Genomic DNA, 12,328 nt, shown 5'->3' on the forward strand with positions numbered 1-12,328 from the left:
GGCATGAGGGTGAGTAAACGATGACAGCATTTTAATTTAGGTTGAACTGCCCTTTTAAGCATTTTGGAAAAGAGGAAGAGGCAAAACATACTGAATGAAATGCAAAACAATTGCAACTGTCACTTGAGATGGATTTGTGTAAAGGTGTCAGCAATTAAAAAAGCAGTTGTAGGTGGTAGAGAACAAAAAGCTAAGCAATTCTTGACTGCATCTGATTCGTCAATGCTGAAAAACAGGGTAAGCAAACATGACAATTGCATTAATAAGAGATGAGGCTTAACCGCGAGCACTGGCGTGTAAAAAAGCTTGTTCATGTTGTGTGTGAAGAGGATGCAGGCGATGAAGGCCATATGCTTCACTCCAGGGCTCAGGAATGAGATTTGAGCTTTGTGGTGGCATACTTATACGAGACATGTAACATTTGTGAGTCAATACGACACCATGAGCCTGTCACTCATGCACAAAGAGATACGGAGTGACTCACGTAGGACCGGGATGTTTATACCGCAATGTTTTTGTCACTGAGATGCTTTGCCACTGTGGTGTTACAGCATATAAGTCAATAGTGACACAAGATTCACTGCTGATATCAATCTAGATCAAAAAGGATTTTATGAAAATGCCCCAGAGATGCCGTTGTAAACATCTGCCAGGGAAGCGGTTTTCTTTTTAGGTATATGGCAAGAAAAACTCAAATATATAATAAATATATTAGGAAAATAAATTGCATTATGTATCATGAACAAACTACTAACAATATGTATTTCTTAATCTTAATTAATTTTAGTTAATAAAAATACAATTGTTCAATGTTAGTTTGTGTTAGTTCATTGTGTTTGCTATGAACACTAATACAACTTGTTAAAAATGTATTAGTATATGTTTTAATGAACTAAAATAAAAAAAATGCTGTAAATGTATTGTTCATTATTTGTTCATGTAAACTAATGTTAATAAATGGAAACTTATAGTAAAAATGTATTATATTTTTGGCAATATTTAAAACATTTTTTACATCTATATATAATCAGTAAATGTTGTCCAAAATACTGTATATAGAAAGTTTGTAACAAATTAAAAAGAAATCTCCACAAACTATTTATAAAAAGTATTTTGATGAAAATGTTCACAGCTGTCAGAGTGTGAATATATACATATATATATATATATATATATATATATATATATATATATATATATATATATATATATATATTTTATGAATTATTCTTCAATTAGAGGCACTTCTGACAACTTGAAATATGACAAAATAAATTATAATAATAATTCAAACAATGTTTCTTCTAATTAAAACATATAATGTCCTAGAATAAAAATCTGACCATGTCCTTGATCCACATTGGTATAATGTGTGATGTAATGCCATATTTTAATATTTTGAGAGAAAGTTGAGTAAGCCATGGAACACACCAAGTTAGCTAGTAGTCATTTCATGATTTTAAAATAAATAAATAAAAATAAATGCAAAGTTTCTGAATTAAAAGTCTTAAATAATAACAGATCCGGTAATGACACCTACATTAATTAAAAGTCTAAGGAATAATGTACATCAAAATGTACTGTCCTGTCAGAGATATACTCCCTGTCACTTCTCATTTCCATCACAACCAAATGTAGTATTTTTTATTTTTTTTTTATGAATTACTCTCTAAAATGCTTAACGTCATGTTATCAGTATTGGGGGCAGACATTTTTATATATTAGAAAAACAATCTAATCTGTGCACATGCATCCTAAATCAATAAAAATGCTATTTTATGTTCTTAGAAAAATTCCTAAGCAGTCCGTCCCTGATTTTAACACTTATTTGGAAATTTGTTATTAAGGGAAACTTTTAATCTTCCCAACTGGATTGATTATTTTTTGTTAAAGCATTTCCTCTTTAAAATCATCCTTGGGGATAGAAAAGTTCCCCTAATTTAAGAAACACCCATGTTCAAGTAGAAGAATTTTGGATTTTAAAAATCCTGCAAGAATGAGAGACTTCAAATACTGTCTCAAAGGAGTTCATAAATATTCATACCTTACTATGTTACATTCTGAAGCTTATACCTGGCAGATTTACATGCATTAATTATGTCCTTCCTTGTTGTGCAGACATGTACGAGTGCACGCGCATATGCATACACGGGTCATTTAGACTCAAAACACATTTATTTTGTACCTGAAAGTACATTTGTGTGATGGTCTTTTCCCCGGCGAGCTCTTGAGAGATGAAAAAGCTCGAGCTGTGTCTCTGAAAATAATGAATGCATTACTTCTGAAAACACACCGAGCCACAAGTCAACAGACTTAGTTCAACCAGATTTATATACAAACCAATTTGAGTGCCAAACAACTATAATCCACAGAGCACGCGTACTGTTTGATGTTTCGCCTGAGGTCATTGTGATTTAGTATATCGTCTCTAAGGCGGCAGACGACGAAGGGTGTTGCATAAAAGTTAAAGCATCAAAACAAAGACATCAGTCACATTCCAGCCTTAAGAGCTGGGCTATTATTTAGAGTTTCAATGGGTTAATTAATTAAGTCGCAATGGCAGGGGCCTGTGAGGATCCTAACACCTTAGATGCTTATTAGGTGACAGGAACCTGACATATATGTTCTGTGTCTCTGTGTGAGCACATGGCTTTTTGGCCATTTTCCTTGCCGTGTGCTCTTCTATTTATTCTGAGTTTCATGTTCAGAGCATGGGGTCTGGATCCTGACTCTTCCGTCTGGTTCGGTCTTGTCTCTGAGTCGGGATCTGGACACTTATGCTCCATGTCTTGTCTTTGTGAGCGCATGGTTCTTGTTCAGTTGTTTGCCATGTGCTCTCCTATCTCTCATCCTGACTCCGCCCCTTTGTTACGTCATTATCAGTTCATTTGATTCACCTGCCTTCCTCGTTTTCTTTCCTATTTAACCCCAATGTGTTTTTTGTCTTGTGCCAGTTTGTTATGGATGTTCCTGTGAATTTTCCTTGACAGATGTCTGTTTGTTGGTTCTTGTCTGTCCCAGCTCTGATTCTTCAGCCCAGACAGTCTTCCCTTTGCCTGCCCTGGACTGTTGAGTTTTCCCCTACAGGGTAGTTTTTTTGTTTTGTTTCAGTTTAAATGAAACCCATACCAATTTCTGCATCTGAGTCCTGCCTTTTCAGATCATTTTGAACACTGTAGGGGCAATGTAGTTCAGGCTAATACGAATTAACGTATTAACACATGTTTAATTATAGACATCTTTGTACACTCAATAATATTTATACTGTGGTTACTATATGACGTCCAATGTAAAATATGGCTCCTGAAGCTAAATAAATTAACAAACACTAGGGCTGTCGATTTAACGCGTTAATTCAGTGCGATTCATTTTACAAAAAATAACACGTAAAAGAATTTACGCAATTAATCGCATGCCCACAGACCATAATTAGGAAGATTCCTGAGAAATGCAAGCGTGTAGTACCACCTGTTTACTCCAGAGGGCAGTAAGTGACATTTCAGCTGTATGAGCAACGCACAGTTTATACAGTGAAGAAAACACTTCAGTAGGCAATGCCACTACTCGATCCACAAACATGCGTTACGTTCTTGTGTTCAAAACACTGGAAGGAGTACAAATGCGATCTAAGGGCTCTCAAGATGTCTTTAAATATTGAGTATTAAACTATATTTAACTTGACACAGTAACCTAAACATTTATGTTTATGACACAACTCACCCGAGACGCTACACAAGCATGTCTGACGTATGTGTAAATTGACGGGTCCTTAAACAAGCCCTCATAATAAATCTCGAACTGATTAACAAATTCACTTGTGAAATGGATTGCTGTGAACTGTGTGCCAATGATTGACTTATGATCAATAATATGGTAGTAAACAATACATTGTATTTGAAAGCCGCTTTTTGTAAGGAGTTATCAATGATTAACTCTTCTGCTACAGGAATGTAAAGCATTTTAATTATCTGAATATTTTATATATATATATATATATATATAATTTTCAAATATTTAAAGATAACTATATATAATTATATATTGATATAAATATGAATAATCATTATATATTGAGTTATTTTTATATGAGGGGCTTTCTCAGCAAATATTTGTATATGCAATTAATCGCGATTAATTAATCGGGACACCATGTGATTAATTTTGCGATTGACAGCCCTAATAAACACTGATGTTAGATATTAACTAAGTAAACTTCATTCAGCATTTATCATGTTTGACATACACAGCTGTGGCCAACTGGATCCACAACTGAGAACTTCATTACAGATACAACTTTACACGTTTGAAAGCATCAAACTTACCCAATCCGCTTAAACTTTTTATACTACGGCAGCCGCCTCACTTTCCAGGAATGGTGAGCTATGCGGTGGGCCCGAATGGAAGATTAAGACATAGATGGATGAGGAGAAGGGGTCATGACATCTGGAGATGGCAGAGAGAACTGGGATTCAAGTCAATCTTTTGATATTGATTGCATCTGAGGCAAATTCATTCCGAGCTCATGATCTGAGAGCAGAGAGCAGCTATCGCTTGCTGGTGGGATATGGGAGGGCACGAGGAGGTAGTGTCCTATCAATTACCCTGAAGTGAGGGGCTTTTAAACAGAGAACCTGATGCTGCCATATATGGCCGTGATGACCCTAATCATTGTATCCTTTCCTGTGATGATTTGGCATTTGGCTCCAGATGGATGTTGTTATGTCTTCCTGCCTCAGAAAATCGAGTGTAAGTGAAAGGTAGGAGGGAAATGGAGGTAGAGAGAGTTAAAAAAAGAGATCTTAAAGTAATCCTTTTCTGATTACAACAAGCACACACATCTGAAGCTGAAGTTAACATAGGTACTCCACTAAAATAACTGAATTCAGCTTCAAACATCACGTTTGTGCTTATGATTAAAATTCAGGCATAGTTTTGCGCAACATATTTTATTACGCTTTATCAACATGAAGCAATACACTGACACAAGCAATACTGAGTGATGGATGCGGTCATGAAATCAGAGATCTTCCATTAGAAAGCTGAACACAAGCGGTCACGGGGGACACATCTGAGACGCATGTTACTACCAGGTGTAAATGCTGTTGTGTCTCAACTGTCCACTTGTGATCAGGTCACCCGAGATAGATCTTAATACCAGATGTAAACAGGGCCTCAGAGGCAGTGCGAAGAGGCAGAAGAGGACCACGGTGACCTCTTCCAAAGGATGATGCTCATGAAAGCTTGGTTATAAAAATCTCACTTTTCATATTTTGACTGATCATTATATGATTTAAAACATAGCTGTCTTCAAAGCAATCTGCAAGTCCTCATGACAGAGGGATTTCTGACAGGTGGAGTGGACAGCAGAGCATAAACGGCACTTTGCTCTACAGCAGAAATTCAATAAACGCATTGTGTGCGCTCTGGGGAACAAATAGGTGTCTTGCAGTTATCACAGATAACTTGACTTTGAACAGTGCAAGTGATGCGGTTCAAATTGGTTATTGAAGACTACATGATAAACCGATCTTAAAACGACAAATCAAAAAGCCTGCAACTCATTTATTAAAAAACTACAAAACTAAAACGAAAATTCACTAAATAAAAGTGCCACTTGTGCTTGCAGTATTTCAGTGCCAAATAGCTTTTTTTTCACAAACCAACTGCAATGCTGTTTAATCAATGCTGTTTAATATTATGCTGCCGCTGCAAAATACATATTTCAATTAAAGGGATAGTTCACTCAAAAATGTAAATTCTCACATCATTTACTCACCCTCATTTAATCCCAGATGTGTATGACTTAATTTCTTCAGCAGAACACATAAACCAATATTTTTTGAAAAATATCTCAGCTCTGTAGGTTCATACAATGCAAGTGAATGGTAATCAGGCCTTTGTAGCTCCAAAAATCATATAAACAAAAGTAATCCATATGACTTCAGAGTTTAAATCCATGACTTCATAAGTGATATAAAAGGTGAAGGTGAGAAACAGAACAATATTTAAGTCTTTTTAACTCTAAAACTCAGAGTAAACAGGCACCACATGTGACTTCAAGTGAAAGTGAAAGTGGAGATTTAGAGGTTTTTGTTTAATCTGTTTCTCAACGACACCTACTATATCACTTCGCAAGACTTTGATTTAACAACTGAAGTTGTATGGATTACGTCTATGTTTCCTTTATGCAATTTTTGGAGCTACAAAAGGTCTGATCACCATTCACTTGCATTGTGTGGACCAACAGAGCTGAGATATTCTTCTAAAAATATTTGTTTGTGTTCTGCAGAAGAAAGAAAGTCATGCACATCTGGGAAGGCATTAGGGTAAGTAAATGATGAGAGAATTTTCATTTTCAATATCCCTTTAAGTAACTGTCATTCTTTTCAGTGCACAAAAAAATGCCTATTTTCTTAACCAACATTCTTATTATAGAATTTGCAGATGCAGCATGCAAAATAAATAAAGCTACATTTATTCTTAGTATTCTTAGTGAAAGCTATGCACATGCCCTGCACCTTGCATGCTTGTTTATGTAATATTTTGGCTAATTTGAAAATACATTAATCTACCAATAAAAGTATAGTACTCTCAGTTCAGTTTAACACATTTTTTCATGTGCAAATCCATTCCCAATATTGACAAACTTTTTCCCCACAAAATAAGAAAACGTCTGCATTTCCCGTCTGGGCCTGCTTTTGACACTTAAGCTGTTAAAAAGATAACTTTGAGTTCTCTCCGAGCATTATGTAAAATGAGTATCCTTGACTCTCAATTAAAAGAGCTTACCGCACCCAAAATCTGTCCCTTCAATGTTCACATTCCATCATTCCCTCCTGCACTATGCTCTCCCATTACCAAATAGCCTCTCCGTTAATGTCCTGTAAGAAATCTAAAGCTATCATCTAACTCAAACTGGCAGATGATAAAAATACAGTTTCATTATAACCCCAGTACAGGATTTCTGGGAGGCAGAGCCAGGGATGAAGGAATAATAAGATCTTGGGTAGATATGTATCTGTCATTAGGCCAACAGAACTTTCCAGTGTGGCACCCCCTTCAATGCTCCCTAATAAGGATTAATTTCCTGCGGTGGTTACACATGTAGATAATGGGAGAGGGTCGACCACAAGGTGTGCACCAATCAGCTCGCTTTCTGTGTGAGCCAAAGCTCCCCATGGTTCAATGGAGAAGATCATCATTCTGTAGATGAGCTTGCTTCTTTTATGGCAAATGGGCTGTCAGAGAGGGAAATATTAATAAAGTGCTATGATTTAAAAAGCATTTGAAGTGAACGTGGCTTTTGTGAGGGTTTAAAGAGCTCCATCAAGTCTGGGCAAATATTGTGTCAATGCACTAGGAATGAGAAGAAGAAGCCAGTTGTCTTTGGTCTTTGGTTGTCATTAGTGGTTTTTTCAAGGTAGGTTGGCATGACTCAATTAGGACATTTACCCAAGTAGGATGTTCCTGGATAAACATTCTTACTGGATCAACTTTCCAATCAACAAATCAGATTTTAGGGGTAGATTTAAGGCTTACAGTTAGGGCAAGGCTTTAAGTCTACATTACATGAAAATGTATTTCAATTAAATTAATTTACTTCCATAAATTCTGGTCTTAATGTGCACATTTTATCAATCTATGTTATTCCAAAGAAGAAGAAAAAAATGGAATAATTCTCCCATTCAATCACTTGCTCCATTTTGGTAGTAATGGCCACTCAAATCAATTCCCAATGGATAAAATCAAGTCTTAGCCCACTTGTTTTTCATATTGAATATTTCGCTTCACTCATAAATATGTCACACTATGGAAGTAAAATGGGTTGTGAATGCCATTTCATGATGGCTTTGAGGCATTGAGTAACATTCTTATCAGCCATTCATTGCGTTCTGATTTGTTTTGGGACTAACGACAGGGTTTTTGAGGCCAACGCTTAACAGGATGTCGCTTGACAGTTTTGACTAAATGGCTGAAGATAAATGTCCCACTCTTATGATTTTGGCTCTAGGGCTTCCTTCTGGGTTGACAGAGCGATACTCTGTACCTTACTATAATGGGATGGAGCGCAACTTGGGTATGAATTCCTTGGCAGTTTTGCTGCTTGTTGATGATTGTGGCTGTTCTTACATTCAAATACAATTGATTGCATAGTAAAATTACAACTTGGCTCATGGTGAGCAACTGAGCTAGAGTACATTTTTTGCCAAAACATATACTCAGGACTGTTCCGTGGGTTTATAGAGCCTTATAGGTGAGATCATAAAAATGGGTCCCGCAGGTGTAAACTGATTATAACATAAAAGCATCCACATACCACTGCAATATGACAAGTGTTTGGTTCCTTTTAAAGAGAAAATACTAAAATAATTACACTGTAAATAACTGGGAATAGATGTTTAAAAATAACAGATTCTGTTCAAACAAAATTTCACAGTAAGAGAAAATCTGGTGCAATAATTTGAAAACATTATAAATTATAATTTATAAATATAGTATTTATAATTTTTGGTCAAAATAAATAAAATATTACAAATATAATAAGAATAAAATATAATTATAACTTATGAACAAAACTATTTAAGCTAAATTAAATATTTAATATATAAATAAAAAATAAAAAATGAATAAAATAAACACCCCTGGCATGTTAGGGCTCTTGGCAACCATCTAGACTGTCTACTCTATAGGATGATCCAGCCCTACATTCACTGTACATACGAGAGGTAAAATGCTTGGGTGACACTTTAAAAGAAGCCATTTTAAATGCAATGAATTGAGATAAAATAACAAGCAAAATAGGTTTACACAAAGCTAGTCCATGCAGAACTTCCCTTTGAAAGTCCCTGTACCTAAATGACAGCAGCAAATGGTCTGTAAATCTTTATAGCTCTCTTCCTCTCTAATCTTGCCAGAAGACATAAGAGAGAAGATCTTCTTCTTTAGTGCTATTGGAAAGAAAGGTACTCTGTCACAACAGATAAGGCTGTTCTTTTCTCTTTGTCTTGGTTTCTCAAAGACAGATGATAAAATAATATTCTGTCATAAAAGAGGACTGAAAAGGTGAATGGAAAAAATAAATAAATTATTAAGCCTTTGAATGTTCCCTTCCAATATCATTCAGTTAGATAGTCTGATAAAGCTGGACTCGAAACTGGTGTTTCTTGGTTCCACATAAGAAGTATGGGGGTGCACTGATCAGTGGTGCACTGATGCATCATGATGCTTTCATAAACAACTGTGGATCGATCCACAAATATGCAAATTTAATACAGATACAGTTTTATAAATTAAAGATTAAAAAAGTGACATGAGCTACACAACAAACCTGGGTAATACATTTATTAGATCCTGGGTGTGACAAAAATTGGGAGGGCATTATGTAATAAATTTATTTGCAACATTTTATGTATTTTCAAATTTTTTTATTCAATGCATAGTTATAAATATTATATAAAATACAAGTTGGTGCTGATTTAATTTTATAGCTAACAGCACAATTTATCAGATTGGGAATCTATTTCAATGAATGAATTAAATGGTTATATAGCACCTTTTTAACCTTAACAGTATTCAAAACACTTCACACTGTGACTCATTCACCCATTCACACACACATTCATACACCAATGGTGGTAGAGCTGCCATGCAAGGTGCTAGCCTGCCATTGGGAGCAACTTGGGGTTCAGTGTCATGCCCAAGGACACTTTGGCATGTGGAGTCATGTGGGCCGGGATTCGAACCACCGACCCTGCGATTAGTGGCCAACCTGCTCTACCAACTGATACAGAAGTATTTTACTTAAAGGGATAACAAAAACACCTTATTAAGGTATTAATGCCATTGAAAATCAGATCTGGTGGTAAATGTTGAATATTACAGTATTTTAATTTCTTAAAGTTCATGTCCCATTTAGAATCATTTTTGGAATCAGACTGTGGCTCCCTGAGTCAAAATCACAGTAACTCATGAGATAGCTAAAGATTCCCACTCCTAGTCTGCATGCATCTTGGAAATTTCAACATAGATCATTGCAGCATATGTTCCAGTGTCAGGAACTGCTGGTGGCTGATGTATAGACTATAGAGTATATTATTCAGCTTGAGTTAAATTGATATGTTCAAATGTGCTGTGAAATTCTGTGAGGTCCTTCAATGGGAAATTGGGGTGGAATGAGTTCACTGTTAAAATGCCACAAGGTCTGGGGTTCAAGTCTGAAGAGAGATGATTACAGGGTAGAGGCTTGGGTAATTGATGACTATTGAGCGAAGGGTTCACTGAGTTTAGACAACAATGTACAACATAGCTGCAGGCCAAATATTTAGCCAGCCTACTATAATAAAACTGCATGTCAAACATTTAGCTAATATAGCCATCTTATATTTTTATATACATATATATAACACTAATGACATGACAACTGGTCAAGTGGCATTATTATAGTGAACATTGATCCCAGGACAGGATTTAGTCTGTGACTGAGGCTAAAATTCTGCCTAATATCTCATTTTATTTTACACAGAATGAAAAAAAAAAGAAAAACTATTTTATCACAGAATTTTCATTTTTGGGTGAACTATCCCATAAAAGTTTGATAGTGTGTCCATTTAGATGTGGCATTACATAATTTTGTAATCTTGTAAGCAAGGGATGCTAGATGCAAACCACATGTGATACAGTGCTAATTCAAAGACATGTGATTTTACCAAGGGACCAAAAGAGCGCAGCAGTGCTTGCCCAATCATTCTTCCGTCTGGGTTCCGGAAGTATTTTTACCATTCATTTCTTCCATAGACTTTCCATAAAATCTTTCATAAAAGTGTTGTAAGGTAAATCACAACATAACAAAAAACTATTGGAAAATTGGACAAAGGATTAAGGCTGTGTACTTACCGCCTTACATGAGGGCACTGACTACAATGGCTTCGTTGTCCATGGTTCTCTGATTGATGAAGCTTTCCCTGATGGACCATGGGTAATGTAGTTGTTTACCATAATTTCCATTATCAAACATGATTTTTAAACAATGAATTTGAAATAACATGGACTGATGGCTTCAATGGAAGCATAAACCATTGATGAACAACCTTGTAGCTCATGGTAGGTCTGCCTCTAAAGGTTTATTAATTTATCTTTGAAAATCAATTTATCTATGGATTTTTACTTCTGGAACGAGACTGTTGCGCTCTATTACAGTGTAGACAACTGACATATTTGTCCTTATTTTTACCACCACATTAAAGAAATTCAAGACAAATGCCACACATAAAGTATGCTCATAAATTTTAAAGTGCAGCTTGACTCCTGACATAAACATTCATTAATGACTCGTACCCACATTAGCGTGAAGTCACTTTTTTATGCTAAACACGCAGTACTGCCTTATTTTATACCCTTGTGGTGAAAATTATAAAAAGAAAAGAAAAAGAAAAGATTTAAATAAAAAGAGACATGTGCCATTAATCTATTAGCAAGCTAGCGCTTGTTCTTGAAAGCCATGCTGTAAACACACACAGACACACATAAGCCTGCCACATTAAAAATCAGTCGTTAAAAATCCATGCAGTTCATAACTCAAAACTCTGGGAATATTTATGAGTGTTTTTATGAACATATACATGTTTTTCATGCTTGATATGATTTCTCCCGCTAACTGTTAGCCTGTATGGTGCACTGGATCTGTAGAGTGGATCTATCAGAATTTAAAAGCTGAAATATGTAGTTTCAATGGAATTAATGGAATTGCCAAAATATTTCAAAATTCAGATTCCAGTGAACTTCCCCCATCTTATATTGGTTGTACAAAGAGATAGTACCACCACCAAACTCACACAGCATTATTTTTTATTTTTTGCAATTCAAATGTTCAAATTAATAATCCTGTAATAATTATAATTATAGTACAATATTTATAAACTGTGATAAGTGTCCATACACCCTTAAGTGGTTTTGAACTTGGAACCTTTTGTTTATTAAAGGGTCTTGTCATCTTTTGGTTGCCAAATCCTTAACCACTATTCCACCGTAACACAACCGAGACGGAATCTAATCAAATTAAACCCTTTTTTATTGTCTACCAACCTAAAAATGTTGGCTCCAAAGTCCTTATCCAGGGCTTCTGATACCTCATTCCTTCCACGTTCTCTGTTCTCCAAGTACAAAATGACAAATCTAGATGCTTTACAAGCCATCCATGTGCTTCTCCTTAGCCACCAGGCACTGTTTGATTGTGTATCAGCTTCATGGAGCAGCGGATATTGGCTTTGTTCGCCTAAGGCTCTGTCGTTTTTCATCTGTGTACCTAAATTTATTTATTTATTTTTTTTAC

At 35.6% G+C, this 12,328-nt stretch overlaps 1 protein-coding gene across 1 annotated transcript in view; it reads right to left on the minus strand.

Annotated features, from left to right (window-relative positions):
* Positions 1–12,328, minus strand: part of LOC127640471 (NT-3 growth factor receptor-like) — a 245,771-nt gene that overhangs the window by 38,652 nt on the left and 194,791 nt on the right. The gene's annotated exons all lie outside the window — the stretch shown is intronic.

Source organism: Xyrauchen texanus, chromosome 49 (assembly GCF_025860055.1).
Source record: "Xyrauchen texanus isolate HMW12.3.18 chromosome 49, RBS_HiC_50CHRs, whole genome shotgun sequence".
NCBI lineage: Eukaryota > Metazoa > Chordata > Actinopteri > Cypriniformes > Catostomidae > Xyrauchen > Xyrauchen texanus.